The 10,843-nt window shown below is 40.8% G+C and overlaps 1 protein-coding gene across 16 annotated transcripts in view; it reads left to right on the top strand.

Moving 5' to 3' along the window:
* Positions 1–10,843, top strand: part of LOC105484436 (TNF superfamily member 4) — a 308,159-nt gene that overhangs the window by 122,126 nt on the left and 175,190 nt on the right. The window lies entirely within an intron of this gene.

The raw sequence follows: 10,843 nt of genomic DNA, 5'->3' as shown, positions 1-10,843 counted from the left end.
AGCATGTGATCTTCATTCTGCCTTTTGCCCTTTGAAGCATATGATCTTTGTGACATACTCCCTGTTTGTACACCCCCTACTCTTTTAAAATCCTTCATAAAAACTTGCTGGTTTTGTGGCTCAGGTGGGCATCACGGTCCTACTGATATGTGATGTCACCCCCAGAGGCCCAGCTGCAAAATTCCTCTTTGTACTCTTTCTCTTTATTTCTCAGCCAGCTGACACTTATGGAAAATAGAACCTACATTGAAATATTGGGGGCAGGTTCCCCTGATACCTGTTAACAAAGGCTTTGTTTGTTATAAACTCTCAAAATTGCTTTTCTAAATAGAACATGAATGTATTGATGCTAAGATAAAACTAGTAATTTAGTATTTAACTTATTTGCCATTCTCATGCTTACATAGAAATTAAGCCCAAGAAGACTGAATTTCCTCATGGTATATGAGAAGATACTCCAAGAGTGCTAATGGACATGTTCACCACATATTAGAGGAATTCCTTTATATGGCCCTCTTAGAACTGATCAAGATAGAGTTCTAGGATTGTATCCAGATATCCAGCATGAATTGTTATAGCTACCTAGCCACTAGGCATGTCAAATCTTTCTATAGTTAGAGCTTTTAATTTAGGATCCTTAAATAGATTTTGGAGTATTTGTGAATCTCCAGAAATTACATGTAAACTTTTGCTTTTAGGGCCAGTTTTCTGATGAGTAGGTTTGTAGCTTAATCAAATTCACAACAGTGAGTCCGTAGACCCAAGGAAAGTAAGAATCAGTCCTCTGGTCACATGGTAAATATGTGTCTTAACCATCCTTTTAACAATTAAACTTTTGTTATCTATTTGTTTGGAAAAGAAAGTGGTACCTATGCATTCTGTTTTTTTGAGATGGAGTCTTGCTCTGTCACCCAGGCTAGAGTGCAGTGGTGCGATCTTGGCTCACTGCAACCTCTGCCTTCCAGGTTCAAGCGATTCTCCTGTCTCAGCCTCCTGAGTAGCTGGGGTTACAGGCACATGCCACCACGCCCAGCTAATTTTTGTATTTTTAGTAGAGATGGTGTTTCACCATGTTGGCCATTCTGGTCTTGAAGTCCTGACTTCAGATGATCCTCCCACCTATAAGTTGTTGGTCATACTCATGAAGAAGGGTGGCTCAGTGATGTGTGACAAAAGGGCAGAAAGGCGGGGTCTCTACAGCATAGCTCTGCTGCTTCTCTGTCATCCCAAGCAATTCTGCTCTGGCCCAAATTTGTAGACTCACTCAGCAGATCAAAACCCCTGCAGTCATCTGGACCCACCTATTTTAAAAGGCAGTTTAACAAACATCTGGTGTTATTCAAGCATGCTTTTAAGTGGATTTCACCTCCCACTTCCTCCTTCACAAGAAGTTATCAAATTATTCCTTGTAACCACATTCAGTAAGCTGCACGAGATGAGTTCTAGTACACATAATTTTCTTCATCTCTCTATCTTTCCAGAACTGTTGCCCCATGGTTAGTTTGGCTAATCCCTTCACTTTCTCTGCCCATTTTCCATCACAGGGCTGTTCAGGCACCTCATCTCAACAGCCCGTCTGAAATGCTCCCTTTGCCTATCAGCAATGCGTAGTGTAGGTATGTGTTGCCTCGCACCTTTTCTTGCAGCCTTGTTCTTGCTCACATGATGACTTTAATAATTTATGTGGGTTATTACTTCCCTTCCACCCCCTAATTTCTCACAAATGGGTTCCTTGCCCACCCAGTGAGTCCTGCCCTGAAGTTTCTTTTCCACAAAGGGCCCCTCAGTTTAGCTTCTTGTTTAAGTTCTTCTCTATTTCTTTGGACATCTTCCTGTTTCTGTCACTTGCAGTACCATAGCTAAGTCTGCTATCCCCAGCTATCCACCTTTTGTAATTCAACAGTAAAAGCCAAGGTCATGAAAGCAACAAGCTGGTTGGATCTTTACAGCTAGTCTCAGGATTTCTAGCTCTCTTTGGTAAATATAGATCAAGCATGGTAAGTGGAATTAACCATATCCCTTTTGAAGGCAGTCCTTGTTCTTCAAAATTGTCATATTTATTTTAACAACATGCTTAGCTATTGCAACCCACATGTCGTGGGAGGAAACATTTGAAAGGCTTTTCTGCCACAGTCAGCAGTGACTTGTCAGACAAACAACTTCTGCGGTACAAATTTGGTCCTGACAGCTCTCATTCCATTAGGCACAGTCCAGGAGAATGGGAAGCCAGGAGATTTCCGAGAAAAGGTGTCTGTTTCATGGGCATATATTCTTCACCTGTCAATAGACACTTTTAAAAAAGCCTCCAAACAAAGGAGATAGATATAGTTCTCTCTCCAACGGTAGAATCTGAACTGAGTCTGTGTTATCAGCTGGCTAGTTGGAATGGGGAGAGGCCAAGGGTAATGACTGGCAGTATGGCTGCTGGCCTGTGTGGCCATCATAGCCAGGGTGGACAATATGATAATAGATATTGACCCTATGGTCATATAATCTGATCAATGTCCTTAGATCAACAAGCTTCTCACTATGTTTTGTATAAAATACTGGTGTGCAGAGAACAAGATGTTGACTTCTTAATCCTTTAGTCCAGGCAGGACCTGGAGCATCAGGGAACATGTGGGCTGCTCACCTTTGGCCTCAAGTAGCCTCTCCCATTTGCCCCAATGTGCAGTACAAATAACATCACTTTCTCTATGTGTCCTGAAATGGAAAGATTGGAAACACTATCTTAGCAGACCTGCCCTTAAAGGCCAGTGGTTTAAGAAAGTATAAGGTTTAGGATAGATAGAGCATCCTAAGAAGGAAGCATGACGGAAAATAAACATGAGAAGGAAACATGAAGGAAAATAATCCCGGAAAAGTGTAATCCAATATGCTGAAATATGTGAAAATAGTAAGGAGAGGAAGGAGAATGCCATTGGATGGCCAAGGAAGTCAGCGATGTAGTTTTTTTATGTTTTTTTTTCCAACTGGTAAAAAGAAAGTCCTTGAATTTTCCTTTTTTCTGTTTTTTTTTTTTTTTTTTTTTAATTTAAAACTCTTTGACTCTCTGACTAGCATTTGTTTATGGTTGTTTAAGAACTGTGTTTTAAAATCTTTTTATTCCAAACACCTAACACAGGGTCTATCACATGCAAGTATTTATTGATCAAATGTTTGTTGAAATGACCAGGCATGAAGTGATTGCAAAAGAAGAAACTCATTCATTCATTCAACTCAGCAAACATTTAAACATTTTCTAGTTACTACTATGGGCTAAGCTTTGGACATTCAAATGAGTGAGAAATACCATAGTTTTCAAGGAATTCATAGTTTAGAAGAGAAGAGAAGGCATATTGATAATAAATTATTACATATGGCATAACAGAGGCTGCACAAGATAAAGTTAAGTACCAAGAAGGGATAATCAATTTTATCCTAGAGAGTGGTTAGGAAACCAGAGGAATGCTTTAATTGAGTTTAGTTTTAAAGGTTGATTGAAATGTAATATACATGTATAGTAAATGTACCACTTAATAAAATTTGACAAGTTGAACATACCATGTAAGCCAGGTGCCTAGAAAGATCCCTTATTTTTCTCCCTAGTTACTGTCCATCAAAAGTAAGACCTATCTGACTTTAAACATCATATAGCAGTGATGCCTGCAACTAGTGCCTTGTATAACAGGAATGGCACAATATGTATACTTTTCTGTCTGGCTGCTTTCGACAAACATTATGTCTGTGATATTCATCTATATTATTAGATATGAGTAAAGATCAGTCTCATTGTATGATATTCCATTGTCAGAATATGCATGCATTCATTCCTCCATACCTACTGTTTGGTGGACATTTTTAGTTTCTGACTGTTACAAATAGTTCTGCTATGAAATTCTAGTACATGTGCTTTAATGAATGTATGTATGCATTTTTGTTGAATGTATACCCAGGAGTGCAATTGTTTGTTCTTATGGTATATTAAGATGTATAGATACTTCCAAATAGTTTTCCAAAGTGGTCGTACTAACTTAACACTCCCAGTCGCAGTCTATGAGGGTTCTGGTTGCTCCATTTCCTTGCAAACAATATTTTTTCTTTTCATTTTAGCAATTCTCATGGCACCATATTGTAGTTTAGCAGACTTTTGAGAGATGCATTCTATTTTATTAGGCAAATGGGGTAATAGAGCGAGTCCTGGGGAGGATCAAAAAAATAAGAAAGGGGGAGCATGTAGGAGTCCTCAGCAGCTCTCCTTGGAGGCACTAGGGGAAAATCTATTTCCTTTTGTTTTTCTAGCTTCAAGAGGCTGCCCAAATTCCTTGGTTCCTGACCCTATATCATTCCAACTTCCTTCCATCATCATGTCACCTTCTCTGACTCTGACTCTCCTACTTTTCTCTTGTAAGGACCCTTGTGATTACATTGGGTCCATCTGGCTAATCCAGGATAACCCCCATCTCAAAAGCCTTAACTTAATCATGTCTGCAGATTCCTTTATCATGCAAGTTGCATAGTTACAGGTTCTGGGGATTAGAACATGAACATCTTTTGGAGACCCTTTTTTAGTCTACCACGATCATGTTGTAGCCTCACCTTATCTATACCATAGTATGTGTTATTCTTATTTATGTGGGCCAGGTGCTAAGCAGAGTGGTGTGATGGAAGAGGCTGGGTACGGTGGATCCTGCCTGTAATCCTAGCACTTTGGGAGGCTGAGGTGGGCAGACCACCTGAGGTTGGGAGTTTGAGACCAGCTTGATCAGCAAGGAGAAGCCCCTTCTCTACTAAAAATACAAAAATTAGCCGGGTGTGGTGGTTTATGCCTGTAATCCCAGCTACTCGGGAGGCTGAGGCAGGAGAATTGCTTGAATCCAGGAAGCGGAGGTTGCAGTGAGCTGAGATTGTACCATTGCACTCCAGCCTGGGCAACAAGAGCAAAACTCCGTCTCAACAACAACAACAACAAAAAATGCTGGTATGGAGTTAGCACACCAGGGAGTCCCAGAGCTGCTTCAGAGCTATGAGGCCTTGGACAAATCATTTAAATTCTCCTGGTTCTCGCTTTGTAGTTTGTGAAATGAGGCTATTGGACTAGGTCAGGGAAGGCAAATTCTTGCTGGGCACACTGTCAACCTTCTTCCCTCCCACACCCATGGCAGAGATTACTACTTGTTCAAGGCTCTTTCTCTTGTGATCTTGTGTCCCAGCCTAACCTTCCAAACAGCCACTACCAGATGGCATGAGATAATACTGAGATGAAATCTACTTTCTCTCCTCAAAAGAGATCATCTATGAGGCCTACATCTTAAGCTGTTAAAACAACATAGACTCCTAAAACTCAGTTAACCTTATCATGGATCATCGAATGCCCAAAGTCAATTGACTTCCTTTCTATTCTATGTTTTCTTCCCCAAGTTTTCTCTAACTTATTAACTTGGCTAATCAGTATTTTATATATCTTTGCTTCTCCTCTGAAGGGAGCAGTTAGGAACAAAAAGAGAAATAATAGGCCGAATGGGTCCCCAGCTGTCTTATCATCAACCCGGTATAAATAAGAGTTGCCTACACAGAAACCCTGCACTGCCACCACAACCATGGCAATACATGTACTTATACTTACACTTGTAACTACACTTACATTTAAAAGCCCATGTCACTTTCTCCCACACACATTGATTTCTACATAGAACTTGCCTTTTCCTAATATACAGAGAACACAGCAACAAATTACACTGTTGATTGCCAGAGTCATGAGCTAGAAAGAACTCTCTCAAAAGTAATTGACAACCAGGCATGACCAGGCATGTGAAACATCTCTCTGAGGGTGAGTGTGAAACATTAACATTAAAGACATATAGCTTGGATCATGAGAAAAGCTATGAGACAGGATGTGAAGTCACTTCTACTGGAAGGAGTAAAATGCAAAGAATACTCAGGGGACTTAAGTTGAGCACAAGAATCAAAGTCAGATACTAGACCCAAAAACCAGAATAGTCAAATGATCACACTGTCTTGTGATACATGGTTTCTGGAATGCATTACGAAAAATGAAAGAGCACTTTTCTATTGAGATAACTGTCTCTTGTCAGATTCTACCTAGGTTTGCTGTAACCTGATGCTTTCAACTCTATTTGTGGTTTATAAGATTTTCCAAAGAAGAGACACTTTTTCTTCTTAATCTAATACCCCTTCACATCAAAATGGAATTTTGAGTTGCTTCATTTTATAACCACAGGACAGAGAAGATGCCTCTTCTGAGATCTGAGTTCCTCACTGGAAATTCTTGGTAGAGACAAAGATGTGTGGTGTCCTGGAATGGGTGGCTTTCCCTGAAAAGCCAGTGCATCCCTCCCCCACATTTAAGTGATTACCCTCACATAGGCCTGCCTTACTTTTCTCACAAAATGTGTCAATATCTGAAATTATTTTATTGATCTGTTTACCTTGGGAATGGCAGCCCTGTAAATGATGAATTGGGGATGCTGATCTAAGTGGCAGACTTGTTTTCTTTGGCAAGCATAGTGGCCATAGATCAATTTTGAATTGAATGTCTTTAGACAAGCAGAAACTCTCCTGCTCAACATAATCACCACTCCCTGTATTCTCACCCTTGACTGCTTCACACATGTGAGTCCTCTGCATAGCCCAGCAAGGCATTTGAGTATGGGAAGTGTGGCTTCCCTGTAGCAGGTCTCCTGCCCTGGAATATAACTGCATGGCAGTGGGACCTCATCTGTACCCCAGCATGCATGATGGAAGGGATTCAACAAATATGTGTTCGCTGGTGTATAAAATGAGAGGTTTTATTTCTGGCTGCTTCTAACTTGTTGTACGTCAAAGAGGGGGCGTTCTGCACTTTTCATACTTTCACTTTCTCACCTGTGGGAGGTTTGAGTGGTACAATGTACATGGAGTTGAGAGGGAAATGGGTGGAGGCCCTGTTAAGATTCTTTTGGAGACACCCCTCCAGAGTCAGCACTCTCTAGACAATGAGAAACTCCCTTCTAGCCAGGCTTTTGCAAAGAACTGAGATGCTTCCTTAGACAGGAACAAAGGTTCACAAGTGTTATTGTTGTAAGTCTCCTCTCTGTGAGAAATGAGATAATGACGAGTCAGCCAGTATGGTGGACAAGATAATGCTCCCCCACCCCACAAAGATGTTCACATGCAAATTCCCCAACCTGTGACTTTGTTACCTTATATAGCAAAAGGGACAGGAAGAAAGTGAAAATGTGGAAGAGTTTTCACTGCTTACCTTTGTTCAGACCTGTATTGGGGAGATTAGTTTGTCAGTTAGGATAGGCTAGGTTGTAATACAATACCAAACAATTCTAAAATCTCACTGGCTTAATACAGCACAGGTTTATTTATCACTCACTGTATATGTCCAAGTTTTGCCTGGTCCTGTGGTTACATTGCACATTTCATCCAAATTTTTTATATTCATGGGTTGTTCATTGTATCTTCTTATGGTGTTAATGTTTATAAGATTTGTGGTGGTCTTTTTCATGCATGATACTAATAATTTTTGCCTTTTCTTTTTTTCTTGATCATTCTTGCTAGGGGTTTATACATCTTATTAGCTTTTTCAGAGGACTAGCTTTTGGCTTGTTGATTTTCTTTCTATTGCATGTTTATTTTGCATTTTGTTGATTTTTGTTCTTATCATTATTTTATTTCTTATATTTGATTTGGGTTTACTGTGCTTTTGTTTTTCAAGCTTTTTGAGATAGGTACTGTATTAGTTTGTTTTCATGCTGCTGATAAAGACACACCTGAGATTGGGCAATTTACAAAAGAAAGAAATTTAATGGACTTACAGTTCTTTGTGGTTGAGGAGGCCTCACAATCATGGTGGAAGGTAAAAGGCACGTCTCATATGGTGGCAGACAAGAGGAGAGAGTGAGAACCAAGTGAAAGGGATTTCCCTAACCATCATTCTCAGCAAGCTATTGCAAGAACAGAAAACCAAACACTGCATGTTCTCACTCATGGGTGGGAATTGAACAATGAGAACACTTGGACACAGGAAGGAGAACATCACACACGTGGGGTGTGGGGAGCGGGGAGGGATAGCATTAGGAGATATACCTAATGTAAATGATGGGTTAATGGGTGCAGCACACCAACATAGTACATATGCAACAAACCTGCACGTTGTGCACATGTACCCTAGAACTTAAACTATAATAAAAAAAAGGGGTTTCCCTTATAAAACCATCAGATGAGACTCCCAAGGTTACACCTTAGGCCAGTGATTCTCAGCTAGGAGTGATTTTGTCCCCTTCCCCTGCCAGGAACATTTGGCAATATCTGGAGGCATTTTTGGTTGTCACACTTGAAAGAAGGGAGCTACTGGCGTCTAGTGAGTAGAGGCTAGGTGTGCTGCTCTAAATTCTATAATGCACAGAACAACTCTTCACAAAAAAGAATTATCTGGCCCCAAATGTCAATGTTGCTGAGGTTGAGAAGCCTTGTGGGCTAGACCTACATTGCCAGTAAAAGTTGCACACCCCCTTGCCATAGTGCCCTCCATGTGACTTGTTCCTCATTCTTTCAAATTCCAGAGACACTGTCTCTGATAACCCTGTACACATAACTTTGCATAAAATAAAATGATTTCTTTTTGCCTGCCTTCTTCCAATAGAATAGAAGCTCTGTGAATGCAGGACTTTGTCTGTTTCATTTACTTTCCTTTCCTAGTGTGTAGAACAATGTTGAATGAGTTAATGCTTACTGCATGATTGAGTGCATTGCTGCATGGGAAAGAGTGTCTCATTCCCAGTGTGTGGCACTGAAAATACAGTGGTAAATAAGGAAGAGGTAGTGTAAGGTTAAATTCAAAAAGCAAAAGTTTTCCCTGGTGCCAGAAGGGAAAGAGACTGACTTATCAATTTCCTTAGAACGTTTACTTTAAATAAAAATTATATTTGTGAGTTCTCTCTGATGCTTTGAGATGTCCGTAAGCATTTTTAAAAGCTAAATAAGAGGCCTGCCAGTTTTACAACCCAGGGATCCTTTCTTCAAGGACTTGGGAACTATCTCATTGAAATGGAATCATTCAAGGAGATAGTGCCCCATCTCTCAGACTCTGGGAGAGGGTAGGAACCTAACTTCAGTAGTGCACCTGACTGCAAGTTGCTAACCTACTTCCAGTCACAAGTATGCAAAAAACTTACTTTTCCTCTGGGTAAAGTCAATTAGCAAATATAGTGGCTACATCGATTATCAGGTGGATTTAGGAGGAACTATGTATGACAAATGTTGCTGTCAAGTCATCTTACTTGAGTACTAGTTATTGTCTATCTTGAGTACATGTGTGGAATGGGTTCCATCTTCTTGGCTGTATAAATGGATGAGATTTCTTTCTGTTTTTGCAGTTTCTTTAGTTTACCTGTGATGCACAACACATTCTGGTTTAATGATTATTCAATAATATAATGGCTTTCTTTTTCTTCTACTTTTGTGGAGAGGTTTTTCTGGGTGGGCAGGAGATTGTTTTTAATTACATTTCCCCAACAGTAGTTATTGCCATACCAGGAAGGTGGGTTAATAATTTAAAAGATGCTCCACTGCATCCTTTCTTTTGCAAACTAACACCCTCCTTATATTTTCTTTATCTCTCCCTTGGTAGTTGTTTTCAGAGCATCTGTACTGCTGAATCTTAGGGAGACTCTCATTTCCATCAGTTTCTTCCCCCTCCACACCATCTAGGAATGCTTTCACACGGTATGTAAAGTGCTATGTAACTTCAGCTTCCAGGTAGGGAACAAGCAACAATTAATACATGGATGGACTCTCCTTTTGGTCCTTCAGTGGGTTTGTTTTAGACCTCTCCTTTGTGGGAGTGGGTACAGAAATCAGAGGGATTTAGAATTTTTTCAGCTATGTGGTCCTCACTGGTTGGTACTGTGGTGTAACATTCCACAGTGGGGTATGCAGGTATTTTCCCTACAACTCGCTCTGATCTGAAGGCTTGTGTCTCTTTTCTGGATAGCATATGTATTTCTGATGATGTTTAAGCAACTGTTTTACTGAAGACCTTGCTTAAGTGTCCTAAAGCAGTGCAGAGTTGAGGGTGGGGATGAGTGAATGATCAGTGGTGACTTTGAGCTAACTCCCTCACAGTGGGTGGGGAGGGGTGGATCAGGCTTCATTTTAGGTCTTCAGGAAGGTGAGCCACATGCATAAACTTCTTCCAGTCCCACCCATTCCCTCTCATCAGCCCTCTCCTTAAATCCTCTCCAAAGTCCCTGGCCCTACCCTCAGGGTCACTCTTGCCCTTCCTTAGGGGTAATGGAATAACAGGCTCAGGTCATTCCTAGGATATACCACTCCGCTGCCTCAGGCACCAGTGGGATCTCACTGAGTCTTCCTCTATCTGGTGGCCCACTGACTCCCTTTGTCAGGGGGGCCCCGGGAATGGTAGTTGCTTTCACTTCAGTTGGATCTCTCTCTGTTGGTGACCGAGACTCTCTCCTTAACCAACCTTCAGTTATGCTTCTCCAAGTCCTCTTTTTGATTAGGCCTCACTCTTGGACTCTGTCCTTGGTCCATTAAGTCCACCTTTCAAGAATCCTGCTGGGTCAGTTTAGTGAAAATTCTTTACCCTTGCTATCTGATCAGATTCCTCATTCCCCAACCTCAATGTCTGATCATCCTAGCCTGTCTTTAGCCATAGTCTTATCAAATCAGTTTAGCCAGAATCCTCTTTATCTTTGAGAATTTTCTCTGAATAATTTTCTGTCTACAGACCCCCAGCCTGATTTTTGGCTGTAAATCACTTGTTGTTGTCTTCAACTCAACCTTGTTGAGTCAAGGTATATCTATACTGAGGTCTCTCTTTCTCTGTTGCAAT

Source organism: Macaca nemestrina, chromosome 1, assembly GCF_043159975.1.
Source record: "Macaca nemestrina isolate mMacNem1 chromosome 1, mMacNem.hap1, whole genome shotgun sequence".
Taxonomy (NCBI): domain Eukaryota; kingdom Metazoa; phylum Chordata; class Mammalia; order Primates; family Cercopithecidae; genus Macaca; species Macaca nemestrina.
The sequence above is the reverse complement of the archived record's forward strand: the minus strand, read 5'-3'. Positions and strand labels throughout refer to the sequence as shown.